The sequence below is a fragment of the Schistocerca piceifrons genome, chromosome 6 (assembly GCF_021461385.2).
Source record: "Schistocerca piceifrons isolate TAMUIC-IGC-003096 chromosome 6, iqSchPice1.1, whole genome shotgun sequence".
In the NCBI taxonomy this organism is placed as follows: domain Eukaryota; kingdom Metazoa; phylum Arthropoda; class Insecta; order Orthoptera; family Acrididae; genus Schistocerca; species Schistocerca piceifrons.
In genome coordinates, this window is record NC_060143.1 from 452,987,242 (window position 1) to 453,007,205 (window position 19,964).

Here is a 19,964-nt window from a genome sequence, read left to right on the forward strand (position 1 = left end):
GCTGCCATTCAAACACAAACTGCATTTAATGCATTCATCAACGAATGTTTCCGTTCTTAACTGTCGTAAGTTACTCAAAACAGTTCTTATTTCGTCGTGGCAAGCAGTTATACTGAGAGATTTTGACTGAAGAACATTAAAGAAATGAACAACATAAACAAAGCACCCTCAGTAGAAACAAAGCAAGTAGACAAACGTAGGCTCATCCATCCGTCGTTTCATTCTCACAGCACAGCTCAAAGATTCTGGGTTCCACTGAGAGTCTGTATCATCAATTGTATAATTAAAAACACTATATAGCTCTGAGAAATGACTAGCTATTGTTCAAACTGCCCTGGAATGAAAGTTCCAGCGGGTGTTGCTTACACGTGGTAGTTTAAATCCTTTCTCAGTTAGCAATACAGTTCGTTTTGATGATTTGCTGAAAACCGAATGGAATGCAGTAAAATCGCTTACAAATATGCGTACTTGTCGTATGATTTTGGAGGCATGTAACAGTACCAAATTCAGTTGGTGTGCATAACAATTAATAAACAGCGCATAGGGACAGAACTGCTTCACCAATTGTTGTAGTCCTCTTTCTCTGCCCGCCATTACTGAAGCGCTATCATATGTTTGACTAACCACTTTTCCTTCCACATTCCATTCTTTCAATACTGCATGAATAATGTTTGACAAACCTTCAGCAATTTTATCTCTCGAAACATCGTAAAATTCAACGAATCTTTCCTCAATTTTGTCTGCAATACAGTATCTGAATATTATACTCATTTGACTCTTGCATGACACGTCTAATATTTCATCAGCTTGAATCGAAATCAAATTGTAGTTCTGAATTTTGAATCTTATTTTCTCATTAACTGCCAGAGTTATCATTTCTATTACAGCATTCTGTACATCTGGAGAACATCCTTTAAAGGTTGAAGATGATGACAAGTGGTCTTGGATTAACTGCTCTCCTTGAGTTAGTAAATCCAACATTTCCATATAGTTACCATTGTAGCTTGCGGATTCATGTCCGCAGCTCGTGGTCGTGCGGTAGCGTTCTCGCTTCCCACGCCCGGGTTACCGGGTTCGGTTCCCGGCGGGGTCAGGGATTTTCTCTGCCTCGTGATGACTGGGTGTTGTGTGATGTCCTTAGGTTAGTTAGGTTTAAGTAGTTCTAAGTTCTAGGGGACTGATGACCATAGATGTTAAGTCCCATAGTGCTCAGAGCCATTTTTTTTTTGGAGGATTCATCTTCTCGATGGCCACGAAAGGCTAGTTCTTGTTTACAAAGAAATACAATTGCCTGAATAATACAAACCAATACTCTCCTGTTGGATGCAACTTTTTCGTTGAATTTATTGGTGTCAGACGAGCGGCTTCAAAAAGGGCGTGCTCAATTCTACTTTTGGCCAATAACTGAAATGATTCTTTGTTCTGCAGGTGACGTTTTGATATCTGATGGTTTGGTGCTTGCTTTTCTGTCAAACTTCTTTATTGTACAAATGCCCTCATTGCACCATTCCTTTTCACCACCAAACAGAAGACATATATAACAATATAAACTGTTATTAACTGCACTCGCAGTCAGCCAAGTATACTTTTCGTACCAGGCTCTCTGAAAAGTGAGTTTTTGTTTGGCTTCACTTAAAACAACACTGAGTATAGGAGTAGGTCGTTTGTCCTTCAATTCGCACTTTTTTCCTACGGTACGTTAATGTAGAAAAAGGCGTTTTAAAAAAATTCTATAAGGTATTCAGTTGCTCGCTCACTCATTTTGGCGACATCCGAAAACATGCACTAAAATCACACAAGAATGGCTATGAACACAAACCGCGCGATTGTTCACTTCCGTGTTAAAAGCCAGCATAGAAGCGGCAGAGACTAGTCTCGATACCTGCTAGCAAGTGCAGCGCACCGCCCCTCGTGGAAGAGGGGAAGTGGAGGGGAGCCGAGAACGCTCAGGCGCACACAGCCAGGTAAGGGAAGATAGGCAGAGACTGAGGGCAGTCGAGTCTCAAGCAGGCAGACACCCCAATACTCATGGTGCGGCGGCGCGGGCTACAATACTGATGTCTTCGCACATTTAGTGCTCTTAGTAGAAAGTTGTTTATATTTTTGTTTTGAATTACTATTGCATCTTTTTAAAGTACGAACACAGGGGAGATTAAGTCTCCCCCCTTAGGAAAGGAATAGCAAGATGATTTACGGTATAGCATCGTTGAAACTTCCAAGGATTCTAATTTAACTGTATACATTTCTCTCGGGAGCTGAAATTAGCAACAGGATTTAGTTCAAATGAAATTTCAGCATTTACTAAGTAAATTCTAGAACGGTACAAATTTGCACGCACGAGGTTTGTTCAAAAAAACTGCGGAACATTCGTAGTATCGCGCCAATGCTGTGTTGGAGCGAAATACGGTTGACATCCTTGCACACGCCTGTGTTCAATGTGTAACTACCGAAAGTTTCATTGTCGTATGTCCGTTAGTTATTGCTCAGTGCTGCATTGAGTAGAACGTTGTGTTGCAAAGTTTGCGAATTTCTAGATGGCAAGAGTACAGAAGCAACGCGTCTGTATTAAATTTTGTGTGAAACTCAAGAATACCTTTACAGAGACACACCAAACGATGCAGGAAGCCCACGTTGAGGGTGCTTAAGCCATACTCGGTGTTACGAATGGTTCACACGGTTTACAAATGGCCAGACGTATGTTAAAGATGACCGTCGATAAGGGTGCCCTTCGACATTTACTGACGAGGTTCGTGTCAGGGACATCAACGAAATGGTGCGGATCAATCGAAGACTGACTGTCCGAGAGAGTGCAGAAGAATGTAACATTTCAGTTGGATCATGTCATGAAATCCTGACACAGCGTCTTGGAATGCATTATGTTGTCGCCAAGTTCGTCCCACGGATCGTGAGTCAACACCAGAAAGATCTTCGCCTCGCAACCTGTGAAGGGCTGTGAGAACGAGATATTCCTTAAGAGAATCTTACTGATGATGAGATGCGCGTCTACAGTTATGACGTTGAGACCAAGGTTCAATCTTAAATCTTTAGAATGGGTCGAGAAAGATTCTCCAAGACCAAAAAAGCTCGTCAGGTCAGGTCAAATGTCAAAGCCATGCTGATAGCTTTCTTTAACTTTGAAGGATTAGTTCATCATGAATTCATGCCACAGTGACAAACTGTTAATCGATGGTACTATTGGGATGTGTTGCGTCGCCTGTGAGAAAATGTGAAAGCGACCTGAAATGTGGCGAGACAATTCGTGGCTCTTGTATCACGATAACGCACCCGCACAGTCATCCCTGTTGGAGCGTACTAGTTGCACAAAAAACGAAATCACTGTGGTGTCTCATTCTCCGTACCCTCCCGATGTGGCCCCTGTGGACTTTTTTTTCCAGAGTTGAAAACCCCGTTGGAAGGACGAAAATTTGCAACTATAGACGAGATAAAAGAAAATTCGCAAATGGCACTTCGCGCGATTCAGCAAGAGGCGTACCAAGATTGCTTCCGTAAGTGGAAACGGCATTGGGAGCGGCGGAGGAGAGTATTTCGAAGGAGACCGTGCACAATAAGTAAAAGGTAAAAAAAAAGGACTCCGTCTTCAGGCCATGAGTGGCCTTCCGGGACCATCCGACCGCCGTGTCATCCTCCATGGAGGATGCGGATAGGAGTGGCGTGGGGTCAGTACACCGCTCTCCCGGTCGTTATGATGGTACTCTTGACCGAGGCCGCTACTATTCGGTCGAGTAGCTCCTCAATTGGCATCACGAGGCTGAGTGCACCCTGAAAAATGGCAACAACGCATGGAGGCCCGGATGGTCACCCATTCAAGTGCCGACCACGCCCGACAGCGCTTAACTTCGGTGATCTCACGGGCACCAGTGTAACCACTGCGGCAAGGCCGTTGCGCATAAGTAAAAGGTAAGGTGAACAAATTCTGTGGAGAAAGTTCCGGAATTTTCTGAACAGATCTCGTATACGCTGTTTGTAGAAAAATATCTGGGCAGCTATTAGTGGACAGTAAGAAACTGAGTGACCACTGTTCGCCTACATGACAGCCTGAACTCTGCTGGGGACACTTTCAGCGAGATGACTGAATTTCTGTGCAGTAATTGGCAGCCCATTCTACCTCAAGAACCGAAACATGAGTTGATAGTGATGTTGGATGCTGCAGTCTGGATTAAGGTCGACATTGTAACTGATGCCAAAGATGTTCCATTGGCTTCACGACGGAGCTCTGGACAGGTCAGTCCATGTTAGGAATGCTATAGTCCACAAAGCATAGCCTCGCAGATGCTGTGTTGCCATGCTGATAAAACCATAATGTCCTCTGAACTGTTCCTCTACTGTACGCAGTACACGATGTTGTGAAACATGTTCGTATCCTCCTGCATTTGGTGTTTTCTTCAGCGCCATAAGGGGGCCACAACCAAACCACGAAAAATATCCATATACCCTAACACCACCTCCTCCGTACTTCATTATTGGCTCTACACATAATGGCAGGTAACGATCTCCATAGATTTGCTAAACCCAAGCCCTTCCATCGGATTGCCACGAAGTACAGCGTGATTAATCTCTCCAAATGACTCGTTTGCAGTAATCCACAGTTCAGTAGCGTCGCTCTTGACACCATTTTGAGCGTCGTTTAATATAGACTATGGAACTGTGTGGGTTATGAGGAGCTGTTCGACCACTCTACTCCACTCTGTGCGCAATCATTGTGTTAACTGGGCTGCTGGTAGCACTATGGAACTCACGAGTGATTGCTTCTGCTAGTTTCATGCGATTTCTTACAACCACCTTCCGTGATGCTCGACGGTCTCTGTCCGTCAGTACATGAGGTCTGCCTGGTCTTGGTTTGTTTGTGGTTGTTTCTTGTTTTAGAAGGGGAGAAATGTTCCTGATGAATTTGTTACTCAGGCGTCGCCCGCTTTTGAAGTAACTGAGCTCTCCTGGTCGAACCATTCTGCTGTTACTGTTTCTCTACTGGGTGCCTATTTTGTATCTTTCCGCCATTGCGCCGATCGTTTCGGTACTCAAGAGCACCGAACGGTCTAGTACTCGAATTGAGTGTCTGCATTATTCAGTATGCATTTCGGCAGCGATACCGTTCGGGTCTAGAGAACCGAAGCGCTGTTGTCGGTTCGTGTCGCGCAAGTCAATCAAAAGCAAGCGATCGCAGACCCGCGCATGCGCACTGCAGCGCGCACAGCGCCACGAACACAAAGCGGCTAGCAGACGACACAGGCGCGCTATTCTTCCAAGTACCGAAAATTGCGTTTACGTTGCCATAACGCATGACGCCGCATTCCATGGAGCTGACGTGCCCGCCTTCATCGCCCTTGCCTCCTCCTTAACAATATCAGGCGCAGTATATCCATTTCCATGATTCTCAGCTGAAATGCATAAAAAATTTTACAGTTTCTCTGACCGCATGTTTACATGCATGCCTAATAAAGATAGCGTATTTGACTGTGTTCTGCAGATTGTCGTAAATACCGCATTATGTCATCTTATTCTCATTCACACTGACATCGTGTTTTCGATTTTACGTTTCGGAAAATGAGTTAGGAATAGTGTGTAGTACCACATTGTACTAATACATCTATAAAAACACTCGAAAAATTGATTCTGAGAGATCCAAAGAATAAGAAGAAGAACAGAATGTGGTTACAACACGCTCCTAGAGCTCCAAATGATTAAGTAGCCCACTTCGCTATATGATGCGTCAACGATTTGGGTCTTAAAAACAAAAATTGAAAAAAACCCGCATTTTCGAGAGCTCCCGCAGTTCGTCGAAGTTTATAACATGTATCTCATGAATGAAAATGTTTCGTATTTGGTTCTACAGTCTAAAAAATATTACGGCAGAGATCTTTCATCTCTGTCTACTGTGGTTGAGGATTCGATCGCAGATAAATACTTGTGACAAGCAAGATTATGAAGATGACTGCTGCTAGTTACATTCCCAGTAATTTAAGTTTTGCTCTTAGATTCCTGTCTAACCGTATACTCGGAAATCGCTACATATTCGGAAAAAATGGTGAATTATTTCATCTCCGACAATTTCGTATTTCGTATTTTAAACACACAGAAATCATTACTGAGGAAGTGCGCTCTTACATGTAAGTAATAATGAATATTGCAGAAAAATCTTAACTTACACGAATAACAATGTTTCAGAACGTGTTGCATATATGAGGACGAAAAAAAAATTTTTTTTTCATCCCGCCGTGCGCAAACCTGTGCCTTTTGGTATCGCATTCCCGCGCGCTAACCACTTCTTTTTCGTTTTTTAAAATTTTTTTTAATTGTAAATTATTTTCTCTGCCAATCTTTTTTTTAATATATAGAAAAGGCGTCTTTCAGTTACGACAAACAAAATTAGAATGTACATCCGTAGCAACAACAGAACAAGAGTTCCTTCTAACTAAAGAAAAGTTTGGAAGGTAGGAGACGAGGTACTGGCAGAAGTAAAGCTGTGAGTACCGGGCGTGAGTCGTGCTTCGGTAGCTCAGTTGGTAGAGCACTTGCCCGCGAAAGGCAAAGGTCCCGAGTTCGAGTCTCGGTCGGGCACACAGTTTTAATCTGCCAGGAAGTTTCATAAAGAAATAGAATTTGAAATTAATAGTGTGATGATAGATAATAAAGAAAGAAAAATGTAACCAACTCCCGCACGCCATTCCATGTGCATGGCCCATCTTCGTACAGATTCCATGTTCCAATTTGGTACAACATTTCGCAGCGTATGGAGCCCCATGAAGGCGGTCATCCTCCGCCCGGTACTCCCCAACTGTGAGGGGGGGATATCAAAGACACTGCGCAAATAGTTCGCAAATAGTTGTCGGTATCGGGGTGTACACTCAAGTGTGCTATGACTGTCCTGGAGAAATTGCCAGTAATCAAGCACCATCTTCTCATCATCTCGAAAGAGGTAGTATATGGACATGCCTTTAAACCATGTGAGAGCGTGAGTTTTCGCAGGTGGGAAATAAGTATCCTCTGGACAAAGGAGGAGCCATGGCTCAATTGTGCGAGGCGAGATACGTAGGTAGCAGGCGAGGATCTTCTGCACTAGCAGCCATACCTCTAACGCCGATCCGCATGTTAAACGGTGTTCGTCAGTATCCACGAGGTGGCAACGTGGGCAAAGGGGGGAATCCGTCATCCCAATAGCGTGCAGCCTTTGTCGTGTTACAACCTTCCCGTTCACCACCTGGTACCACGCGGCTCGTACCCGCGTGGGGAGGAACGGCTTCTGGACCGCTCTCCACACTGCAGGCCATAGGGTCGTAGGGCTCTTTCTCTCAATCACATTGCGAGGGATGGACCTTAGCAGCAGTCTGTAAACGTCTCTCGCCTTGGGAGTGCGAGTGTTGGGAAGGTCTGGGTGCACGTAACGATACTCAAGAATAAATGCCGAGAGGTGCGAGAGTGAGGGTGTAATGTGCGCAACCGTGACAGGTGGCAGAAGAGACGCCGGCAGCAATTCCTCTAACAGACGTCCCGTAAGGGAAGCATCTTTGTGGGTCTACAATTTCATCATTGTGCACAAGTATAACGCTGTAGCTCTCGCTCGTACATTTATAAGTCCCAGTCCACCATCACGCAGAGGGAGAGTGAGTGTTTCGTAGCGGACTTTGAATAGGTGTGCGGCGGTAAGGTAATATCCAAACGCTGCTTGCAGTCTGTGTGCCATCGCTGTCGACATCGGTAGGACCTGGGCCATGTGGATCATCTTAGTCGCCACGTGAAGGTTGAGGTATTCCACATGCTGTAGGAGGTCCATCCGTCGAAGTAAGTTCCGGCGAACTTCTGTGCGTATTGCCTGTAGTAATCGTGCATAGTTCATGGCAGCCTTGCGGCGCACATCCTGTGTAAATTTTATGCCCAAGAACCGGGTCTTGTTAACTAGTGGGAGTGGGGCTAAAGTGTCCTCCTGTAGACCTCTCCCAATGGGCATCGCTGCTGACTTGGCCACATTCATGAGGCTGCCCGCTACCAATCCATAGCGATTGATCCATTGTATCAGCGAGCGTACCTCGTCACCAGATCGGACAAGTAATAGAAGGTCATCAGCATATATCCTGCAGTGAAAGGTGTGATCCCTCAATGACATGCCCGAGAGCCTGTTTTTCAACCCTCCGACAAGTGGTTCGAGTGCGATCGCGTAAAGGATCATGGAGAGTGGGCATCCTTGGCGAACTGACCGTCGGATCGGAAAGGGACCCGCAATCCGTCCATTCACCAGTACACGGGATGCAGCTCCACGGAAAAGGCGCTGAAAGATGTCGAGAAAGTCAGACGGGAAGCCCATGAGGGCCATAACGGACAGAAGGAACTTGTGGTGAACTCTGTCGAAGGCGTGGTCGAAATCAGTGGAGATCAGAGCAGCTCGAAGGCGACAGGATGTGGCGATGGCTATTAAATCCCTGCATTCGCTGGTTGCCGTTTGCATGTTGGTCACTCCGCCCTGTGTCGTTTGCTCCATTGAGAGGAGTAGGGGCAGAACCTTCTTTATGCGGCTGGCGAGTAGTCGGGCGAAGATTTTATAGTCCGAGTTGAGCATTGTAATTGGCCTGTAGTCCTCGACGGTCCGACCTCTGGAAGGCTTGTGTATCGGTATAAGGAGACCTTCCACGAATGCAGGTGGCACGTGGGAACCGGGGGTGATCAGTTCTTGGTACATGATGATCCATCGGGGCATCATTAGATCGCGGAAAGTCCGATAAAACTCGAGCGGCAGTCCGTCTGGCCCGGGAGATTTGTTGAGTGCTCCCTTGTTAAGCGCGTCCTCGATGTCGTCCCGTGTAATTCCACCTAACAGCGTCGCCGCTGCTGCATTGTCGAGTGTGTGCGACACGTGCTGCAGTATGTCGTGAACGTCCGCTTACTCTGTATTCACGTCGTCGTAAAACTGGCGATAGTGATCTGCAAAGGCTTCTGTAACCGCCGCCTGAGTCATTACGACCCTACCACTTGGCAATAAGAGGTCTGTGATCAGCTGCTGTCGGCGTCGGCGCCTGTCGAGCACGATGTGATGCATAGACGAGTTTTCTCCTTCCGCTCGGTCTTGACGTCGCAATCGCACAACGACCCCTCCAAACGTTTCCTCGTAAGAGACAATATTTTACCTTTAATTCGGCGGCTTTCCATTTGTCGGTTTGGAAATGGTGGTTGGCTGGCGAGTTCGCGGAGCATCGTGTAATAAATGTCCAATGTGTGATGATGCCAAGCTGTGATATCTTTTCCGAAGTGTGTTAGCACACGCCGAAACGCTGGTTTTGCACAGTCCACCCACCATGCTAGAGTCGAAGGGTATCGGGGATGACGACTTTCGCAATCCAGCCATGTGTTGGCGATAATCTGACGGCATTCCGGGGCTTGAAGATGTGCCACATTCAGCTTCCAGGGTCCTCGGCTGCGCCATATCCGCTGCTGTTGTAGAGTGAGTGTGCATATGAAAGCGCTATGATCGGAGAAGGCAAGCGGCCAACGTTCGGCGTCCAATACTCCCGGCGCTAGAGCTCGTGAGACATAAATGCGGTCTAGGCGACTGGCTGAGTGACTAGTAAGGTATGTCGGCCCGGGACGGTCACCGTGCACTGTCTCCCGTGTGTCGGTGAGAAGCAGATCTCGAACCAGGAGCCGAAGTTCTTGACAAGTCGAGAAATGTGGGACTTGGTCTTTGGGGTGGAGCACACAGTTAAAGTCGCCGCCGAAGATATATTGATCGAAGCGGCTGATAAAGAGGGGGGCGATATCCTCCGAGTAGAACAGCGATCGTTCGCGGCGTTGGTCAGTTCCTGATGGAGCGTAAATGTTAATGATGCGCGTGCCCAGTGCTGTGATCGCCAGCCCCCTTCCTGACGGAAGGTAAGTCACTTCTTCGTTGGCAATTCCGTCGCGCACTAGTATTGCCGTACCGCTGCCATTCCGGTCCGCCGGTGACACATATGTCACATAACCGTAGAAAACGGGGAGGGTCGCTATATACACTTCTTGCAACAGGGCAATGTCAACATCCGAAGAACGAAGCATCTCACGCAGCAACTGGATCTTCACTGCCGTTCGTATCGTGTTGAGGTTAAGCGTGGCGATACGATAAGCTTGTTGCCGAACCGCAGGTGTTAATTTATCCATTAAGACTGGAATTACCTATGACGCTTCTGACTGTATTGACACCTCTGCATCCCCCCAAACCTCACCTGCAGTCCTTTCTAGAGAGCCGGTGCCAATGGCGTGGGCCCTGTTGGCGTAACTTGCATGGTTCCGTCGTCGTCGTGGTCATCCGCTCGCGTCGGGAAACTCAAAGCAAGATCGGCTTCCCTAGCTTCCTCAGGACACGGCAGAAGGTGGTGGGCAGCATCTGTCCAGCATATCGACATCCGATTTTGCCACTGGAGATATATGTGGTTTGTCCTCAGTTCCGTTCGGTGGTGCCACACTGCAGCAAATGGCGGCTGTCTCTGTGGTAGCGTCGTCATTGAAGGTGGAGTCGTCGTCCTCTGGAGGCTGTGTCCCATCCCGTTCGGAAGTTGCTCTACGCCTCCGCTTCCGTCGCTTCGGAGAACGTTGCTTCCTGGTGTGTCCTTCTATGTCAGACGATGGCAAAGATTAACGCCGTTCCGGCACAAAGGCAGGCGTAGGCACAATAAGCGAGTCTACGACCATGCTATCGTCATGTATGTTGTTATCCGTCGACGGGGGCGGCGGCATCGGAATTGAATCCGTAGCTTGTGGAACGGGTGTGTCATCATCGACCCGTATTGGAGGATGGAGCCGCGACCCAACAGTGGATGTCGGCTGTCGTGGTGAAGTGGTAGCTGTCGTGAGGGCTGCTGCATAAGTCACGGGAAGCAGCGTCGGCCGCGATGGCGGGTCCGCGTCAGCTGGCGGCAGTTGAGTGATTCGACGTTGGATACATTCTGATCTGAGGTGTCCCTCCTTCCAGCAACCAGAGCAGGTCTTCGGTTGCCCATCGTAGATGACGATGGCAGGGCAGCCACCGATATTCAGATATGAAGGTACATGTCTTTTAAGTTCTATTCGGACCTGGCGGACTCCGTTCAGCACAGGATATGTCTAGAATTGCGTCCATTTTTCCGCAATATGATCATGGACCGTGCCGTAGGGGCGCAGCGCTGTCACGACGTCTTCCGCCAGTAGTTCGAAAGGAAGTTCGAAAATTCTGATCGTGCGAAGTCCCATGCCAGAATAATCGACGTGCACAGTCCCCACATTGTCATCAGCATGGCAGAAACGGAGGCCCTGTTTCGTCTCCCGAAGGATCCGTTCACATGTTGCGTTGTTGATGATCTTGACATACACGATACTACTCACAATGGACAAGTGAATGCTGAGAATATCGGTCGCCGGGATTTTAACTTCTTCTCGTACAAATCGTTCGACTTCTAGTGCTTTTGCTACGGTCGCAGGTTCGAATCCTGCCTCGGGCATGGATGTGTGTGATGTCTTTAGGTTGGTTAGGTTTAAGTAGTTCTAAGTTCTAGGGGACTGATGACCACAGATGTTAAGTCCCATAGTGCTCAGAGCCATTTGAACCATTTCTAGTGCTTTAGGCCGTGCAAATTCGTTGCGGAACGTAAATTTGAGCGTCGATTTTCTGTATTGGTGCGCCATAGTGATCTATATGCTGAGTACGGCACGCGCGAAGCGGCCGATTACGATATAAACAACACGAGTGCTCGATCCGCGGCAGGAACACAAACAGCGCGTCCTCACCGCAGCACAGCCAAAGGTCAACTACTCACCACTTGGCCACGCCTAACAACAGACACGCAGTGCTCATTTGTTGTAGTATTGTGTAGAGAAACGTAGGCTGACTTCGTTGCCAAACGGTGCTGCGTAAGTCATAAATGCGTGATAGTTTGGAAGGTTTCCAATATCAGGCTTGATATAATTGCTTTCCATTGTTACTTGAAAGTTGTAAGCACGTTTCGATAGTTACTAACTAACCTATTTGTGGGAAAAAGTACACAAAGGCACTAGTAACGTCAGTTCACACTCATGTAATATACGTAAGCAGAGCCGATGTCTTGATATTTAATGATCTTTAAACTCTTATTTGCATAAAAATAACACGTATTTTGAGAGAATATTGATCGAAAACTTTTTTTTATGTAATCATTCACAGTAACAACCTAACCTAACCATATTTCTAACGAAGGAAAATAGTCTATTACGAGCTCACTTTCCAACTGGATGCGTCCTCTAGTGATTCTTTAGTAACACAATCACTAAATCCAAAGCTAAAACCGCTAAATATGTTTAAAATAACAAATTATAGGTGTAAATAAACCCCAGTTCACCGATCGACAGGGCCAGACCGAAATACAAAACCTCTCGGTACAATTGTCGTAAAATCGGTGGGAAGACCTTTCGGTAACAAGTCTCAGAAAATTACTGAATAGAATATTTCGAGAAAGAACCGAAAATGATGTCACTACCGAAACTAACCTACTACACCGATCGGTATGAACGGTACAGAATAGGGCCCCTGGCAAGACAACACTTCTCCCAACTCGTCTTATACTGGCTGGTTCCCCACTCGTGAAATTACGTAGGGGTATCCTGCTATTTTTCCTTAGATAACGTAGAACAGTTTCTTGATCGAATGTATAACAGTTTCTTGACCGAATGTATAATAGTTCCTTGACCCTTGTCAGAACGCTTCTTCCATTTCCAACGGAGTGTCAAGAAAATGAAAAACACTGAACGCCAAATTCTCAGATCTAAGCTGTAGTTTTTGTTTGTGACACACCGTTTATTCACAGTATTTTGGAACCTTGTTGTGATGCAGTATTCACAGGCACGTAGCGTACTGAAAGAGGAACAGTGAATATATACGAAGGCGGTGGGTTGAAGAGCTCAGGCATAAAAAGTTCTTGAGTTCAATTTTCGTTGGTTGTAGACCTCTAGCAGTCCTAATGTTATGCATGAAATAAGCCGTAAGTCATGTCAAGGGCACACCATGAGCTCATTAAAAAAATTTATTGATCCAAAAACACAAAACATTTTGCCGGTTTGAAGTCATTTTTCAAAATCTCTGCATTAGTTTCGAGCCAACCGCTCGGTTGAGATTCATGACCAGAAAATGATAGCCACAAGAATCCTCATTTGCTGAGATGAAATGAATAAGCACCAAATGTGTGCGGTAAGCACTGAACTTTTTGACTCTACACTAAAACGCTCAAGAAGCAAGATTTCACAGTCTTTTAAGAAAAAGTTAAAAGATAACCATAACGACTTTTAGCTACAGACCATAACTTCAGACCACATGTGGATCGTCCGGTTAAGTGTTGTTGCATGAACACCACTAAAAATATGTTCATTAATATTAACACTGTTGTTGTTGTTGTGGTCTTCAGTCCTGAGACTGGTTTGATGCAGCTCTCCATGCTAATCCATCCTGTGCAAGCTTCTTCATCTCCCAGTACCTACTGCCACCTACATCCTTCTGTATCTGTTTAGTGTATTCATCTCTTGGTCACCCTCTACGACTTTTACCCTCCACGCTGACCTCCAATACCAAACTGGTGATTCTGATGCCTGAGAACATATCCTACCAAATGACGTATACAGGGTGTTACAAAAAGGTACGGCCAAAGTTTCAGGAAACATTTCTCACACACAAAGAAAGAAAATATGTTATGTGGACATGTGTCCGGAAACGCCTTGATTTCCATGTTGGAGCTTATTATATTACTTTTCTTCAAATCACATTAATCGTGGAATGGAAACACACAGCAACAGAATGTACCAGCGTGACTTCAAACACTTTGTTACTGGAAATGTTCAAAATGTCCTCCGTTAGCGAGGATACATGCATCCACCCTCCGTCGCATGGAATCCCTGATGCGCTGATGCTGCCCTGGAGACTGGCGTATTGTATCACAGCCGTCCACAATACGAGCACGAAGAGTCTCTACATTTGGTACCGGGGTTGCGTAGACAAGAGCTTTCAAATGCCCCCATAAATGCAAGTCAAGAGGGTTGAGGTCAGGAGAGCGTGGAGACCATGGAATTGGTCCGCCTCTACCAATCCATCGGTCACCGAATCTGTTGTTGAGAAGCGTACGAACACTTCGACTGAAATGTGCAGGAGCTCCATCGTGCATGAACCACATGTTGTGTCGTACTTGTAAAGGCACATGTTCTAGCAGCACAGGTAGAGTATCCCGTATGAAATCATGATAACGTGCTCCATTGAGCGTAGGTGGAAGAACATACTGACGAAACTAAAATGAGCTCTAACATGGAAATTAAGCGTTTCCGGACACATGTCCACATAACATCTTTTCTTTATTTGTGTGTGAGGAATGTTTCCTGAAAGTTTTGCCGTACCTTTTTGTAACACCCTGTATATGTTCTGTAAACTGACTCGTTCCAGATCATTTCGATAAATGGATCGTTCAAATGATCTCTGAAACATGTAACTAACTAACTTCATCATGTCCACCGAGACAAAACTGTAGTCAAAATAGTGCACGCCCAGTGTTCAGTTTCACGAAAAAAACCCAACGAAAACAGCGATCTTAATGCAAGTGACTGAGTATTCTGTTCCTGTCACTTCCATACGCACAGTCCTCATTGTGTAAAATGAGTAATTAAAATCATGCAGACCACATCTTCTGCATATTGGTGTTTGCACTAATCGGGTATCGTGAAGTTTTCGGGTCAAGGAGAGTGCGTGATACAACCAGTCGACTTTCACCAGAAACGCGAATAATACGGGGTGTTTGGGGAGGAAAGGTCAATATTTTAAGCAGTGATAGTATAAGTAATTTTGAACAAAAAATGTTATACGAACATAGGCCCGCAAATACTTCGTTAGGGAGGTGTGGGTATTGAAAGGATCTTCAGTTCTGTAAAATTAATGTGCACAACGTGAACGTATACGTAATACAACGAGACCGTAACGTGATTTTCTTGCAGACAATGCACGAGTTCATGCTATGTTTACGCTATGCAACCTACCACATATTATGGTCATGTGACGCACGTACTACGTAGTACGAGTATAATCACCCGTTGTTTGCGCACTTGTGCCGTGTAAGCCGCATTGTGTAGTGTACCGGCGACGGATCGGTTAGCTGTGTAGTGCATGGTGTTAACTGTGTTCGTACTAGCGCTGCTAACAACGCCAGACGTCTACAGTAATGAGGAATATGTAGATTGGTGCAGGCCTATGTTTATGGCTTCTGCGACGGTAGTGCTACCAGTGCAAGAGAAGAATACCACACACGCTTTCAGGCTTGACGATTACCTGATCGCAGGGTGTTTACCAAAGTGCTTGTCACTTTGCGTGCAACAAGCTCTCTTCCAAGTAGACATTTTTCGTCCGAGCGTGCACGTGGCCTCCAAGATCACCTGACCTTACACCTTTAGATTTCTGTTTATGGAGTTGGATGAAATCAGAGGTGCACAAAGTGAAGGTAAGTACACGAAATGAACTGCTTCGTCGCTGCTGAATTGATTAGGAACCAACCACAGGCAACTGAACAAACAACTCAACATGTTATCGCTAGAGCGCAAAAGTGCATTGACGTTCACGATAGGATAGTCGAACCTATTCTGTGAACTGTACGACGTCTGTATGATAAGTGTTAAAGCCGTTTGTAAAAGACGTGGTACGTCTTTTTCAACTGAATACATGTAACATGCATGTTGTAATGCATTATGTACTAAATGCAAGGTAAATAAACATTATGTAAAAATGTGTAACGTAACTGTACTTCTCTGTAACATTGTTTTCAAGAAAATCACGTTACAGTCCAGTTGTATTGCGTATACGTTCAGTTCTGCACATCAGTTTTGCAGAATTAAAGTTCCTTTCAATACCCATACCTCCCTAACGAAGCATTTTGGACAGCTATGTTCATATAACATTTTTTGTTCAGAATTACTTATACTATCACTGTGTAAAATATTGACCTTTCCTCCCCCAACACCGTGTATAGTCGCTGTGACGTTACCACAGTGCGTATTTAGAGCTATCGATATTCAGTGACTGCCCAAATAAAGCGCATTAACCCAATGAGTTTTTCTCATATGAAAAGTATGTGAGGTTAATCCCGTTAACTCACAGTTCATCACCATCATCATCTTCATCTTGCGAGTATTCTATGGCTGGCGCCACTTCTAGCTTCCTGTGTCCCACTTCCTCCGATCGAGCCGGTCTCCTTCTTGTAGTCCTCTGACATCCACTGTATCATGGACCTCTCGACTCCAGCCCCTCATAGGTCGTTCACGCTTCTTCTTTCCGCTGGGGTCCGCTGTCTAAATGTCCGTACCATTTTAGACGTTTCACCTCTCTGGTGTCTATTATTGATTTATCGACACCCAAAGGTTCTGTAATGGTGACTCGGTTGAGCTTGGAGATGCCACGACTTCATCTCTGAATGTCCATCTCTATTGCAAGCAATTTGTTTCCCTGACGCTTGTTTATTAGCCACGTTTCTGCTCGGTGCATAGCGCTGTTTTCAACAACTGGACAGTGTATACCCCGTTTGGACCTTTTTGTTATTTTGTTATTCCAAACGACCGAGTTCAGTTGTCATAAGGCCCTCCTGCTCTGTCCTATTTTCTTGTTTATGTCACCATCACTTTTCCGTTTGATGACATCATAATCTTCAGATACTTAAAAGACTTACATCCACTGATCACACTGGCTCGAACCTCCAGGGCCGGCCACGGCATACAAACAGCAAACGAGCCAGATGTGCGGGCCACGTATGGGCCGACGATCGGGCAACATCCCAGCTTTGCTCGGTACCTCTCGGAAAGAACCCAGCACAGCTCGACTACTCATTCATTCATTTCTCGGGCGTCAAAATTCTCTCAGGTCGGCAGAATTGTGGTGTCAGCGCTATTTACCCTTCGTTATTTGTTTGCGGTATAAAGGACTTCCACAGATTCATGTGGCTTTTTGCAGCAAAAGAGGCAGCTACACTACTCACCATTAAAATTGCTACACCAAGAAGAAATGCAGGTGATAAACGGGTATTCATTGGGCAAATGTATTATACTAGAACTGACATGTGATTACATTTTCACACAAATTGGGTGCATAGATCCTGAGAAATCAGTACCCAGAACAACCACCTCTGGCCCTAATAGCGGCCTTGATACGCCTGGGCATTGAATCAAACAGAGCTTGGATGGAGTGTACAGATACAGCTGCCCATGCAGCTTCAACACGATACCACAGTTCATCAAGAGTAGTGACTGGCGTATTGTGACGAGCCAGTTGCTCGGCCACCATTGACCAGACGTTTTCAATGGTGAGAGATCTGGAGAATGTGCTGGCCAGGGCAGCAGTCGAACATTTTCTGTATCCAGAAAGGCCCGTGCAGGACCTGCAACATGCGGTCGTGCATTATCCTGCTGAAATGTAGGGTTTCGTAGGGATCGAATGAAGGGTAGAGCCACGGGTCGTAACACATCTGAAATGTAACGTCCACTGTTCAGAGTGCTGTAAGTGCGAACAAGAGGTGACCGAGACGTGTAACCAATGGCACCCCATACCATCACGCCGGGTGATACGCCAGTACGGCGATGACGAATACACGCTTCCAATGTGCGTTCACCGCGATGTCGCCAAACACGGATGCGACCATCATGATGCTGTAAACAGAACCTGGATTCATCCGACATAATGACATTTTGCCATTCGTGCACCCAGGTTCGTCGTTGAGTACACCATCGCAGGCGCTCCTGTCTGTGATGCAGCGTCAAAGGTAACCGCAGCCATGGTCTCCGAGCTGATAGTCCATGCTACTGCAAACGTCGTCGAGCTGTTCGTGCAGATGGTTGTTGTTTTGCAAACGTCCCCCCATCTGTTGACTCAGGGATTGAGACGTGGCTGCACGATCCGTTACAGCCATGCGGATAAGGTGCCTGTCATCTCGACTGCTAGTGATACGAGGCCGTTGGGACCCACCACGGAATTCCGTATTACCCTCCTAAACCCACCGATTCCATATTCTGCTAACAGTCATTGGATCTCGATCAACGCGAGCAGCAATGTCGCGATACGATAAACCGCATTCGCGATAGGCTACAATCCGATCTTTATCAAAGTCGGAATCGTGATGGTAGGCATTTCTCCTCCTTACACGAGGCATCACAACAACGTTTCACCAGGCAACGCCAGTCAACTGGTGTTTGTGTATGAGAAATCGGTTGGAAACTTTCCGCATGTCAGCACGTTGTAGGTGTCTCCACCGGTGCCAACCTTGTGTGAATGCTCTGAAAAGCTAATCATTTGCATATCACAGCATCTTCTTCCTGTCGGTTAAATTTCGCGTCTGTAACACGTCATCTTCGTGGTGTAGCAATTTTAATGACCAGTAGCATATTATTCTACTGTCAGTTGCAACATTTTTCAACGGAAGTGAATAAAGAGTATGAAGACTATGTATTACTGCAACATATGTTGGGTAAGTCAAGGGACAGGCTTGAAACTAGTTTTCGATTTAAAACCCGCTAATGTTGAATCTATGAAGGAAAAAGAAGCGCAGGAACGAGAATTAGAACACCCGGAATGGATTGCACCCCTCGGATTTTAAGTGGATTTCACTGTGCACTGCCTATAATGAGACATTGCATGGTGAGAAACATTTCTGACATGATGTGGATGCATTTAAAAAGAAAATTACATTACAGAAGGGACAAATCCTGCCAAACAGAATCCAGTTCCCTAAGCTCACAGGTATGAAAGAAATCCAAGGTCTGAAAGTATTCATTGTGGCCTTGAAAGAATTACAAGGATAGTTTTCTAAGCGTTTTGCGGACACTGCCAATCTTACATCTGTTTTTGAGTTGTTTTCTAGTCCATTTGCCGTTTCGGTTGAAAGTGCCCATGTACATGTGCCGATGTAAATGACTGATCTGGAGTGTAACAAATGCTTTTACGTTAAAACTGTACAGGACGTCAGGTTGAGTTTCAAGTCTCCACAGTGAGGTTGCAGAAGTACTATAATATTTCGATCATCATATATGTGTGAAGGACTGTTTTTCGACTACAAAACTAAATAAGTCACGATTACGAGGCAAGCCGTGAGCGAAAGTCTGTGAAATGGGCTGCGTCTGTCCGTAGGTCGACAGTTTACTAGATAAAAAATGTTTTATGTCTGCAGGGTGAAAGAAATAATTATATAATATCGAAAATTTGTTTTGTTCGTGATCTATGCTGTTGAAAATATGAAACTAAGTCGTACGTAGTGCCACTGAATTCTCATCGAAACATTGCGCTTTCGCAGTTTCCCCTTCCTCCCACTGAGGCAGTATCACATGACGGGGGAAGTGCGCAAGCAGGCTGAGTCCTATGGCACTCGAGACAGAGCACGACTTGCGAAATGATTTCTTGGCCTCCCCTTCTTTCTGGTATTGTCGCTAACCTATTTGGTTTTTGTCAAGCTGATTGTGAGGCCCTATCTTTCGTATACCTCTTTTAACTTACGCAGCATTTACTTAGCATCGTCATGGAACTAACAGTTGTTGTTGTTGTGGTCTTCAGTCCAGAGACTGGTTTGATGCTGCTCTCCATGCTACTCGCCCGCAGCTCGTGGTCTAGTGGAGTACTCGCTTCGGTGGTACATATACAAAAATTGGAACGATACAGAGTAGATTATCACGGACCCTGCGCAAGGATGACACGTAAAAAAAAAAGAAAAGATAAAAAGGAAAAAAAGAAAAAGAAAGTAGCTAGTGTTGCTGCCTCTGGATCACGGGGTCCCGGCTTCGATTCCCGTCCGGGTTGGGGATTTTCTCTGCCTGGGGACTGGGTGTTTGTGTTGTCCTCGTCATTTCATCATCATCATTCGTGACAGCGGCTAAACTGGACTGTGTAAAAATTGGACTGTGAAAAAATTGGGACTTTGTACGGGAACTGATGACAGCGTAGTTGAGCGCCCTACAAGCTAAACATCATCATCCAT

At 45.7% G+C, this 19,964-nt stretch overlaps 1 non-coding gene across 1 annotated transcript; it reads left to right on the forward strand.

The window, feature by feature from the left end:
- The first annotated feature begins 19,604 nt into the window (after nt 1-19,604).
- LOC124803840 lies at nt 19,605-19,711 on the forward strand. Its single transcript, XR_007017312.1, has one exon. It is a non-coding gene; the product is annotated as a U6 spliceosomal RNA (small nuclear RNA).
- Nucleotides 19,712-19,964: the final 253 nt, after the last annotated feature.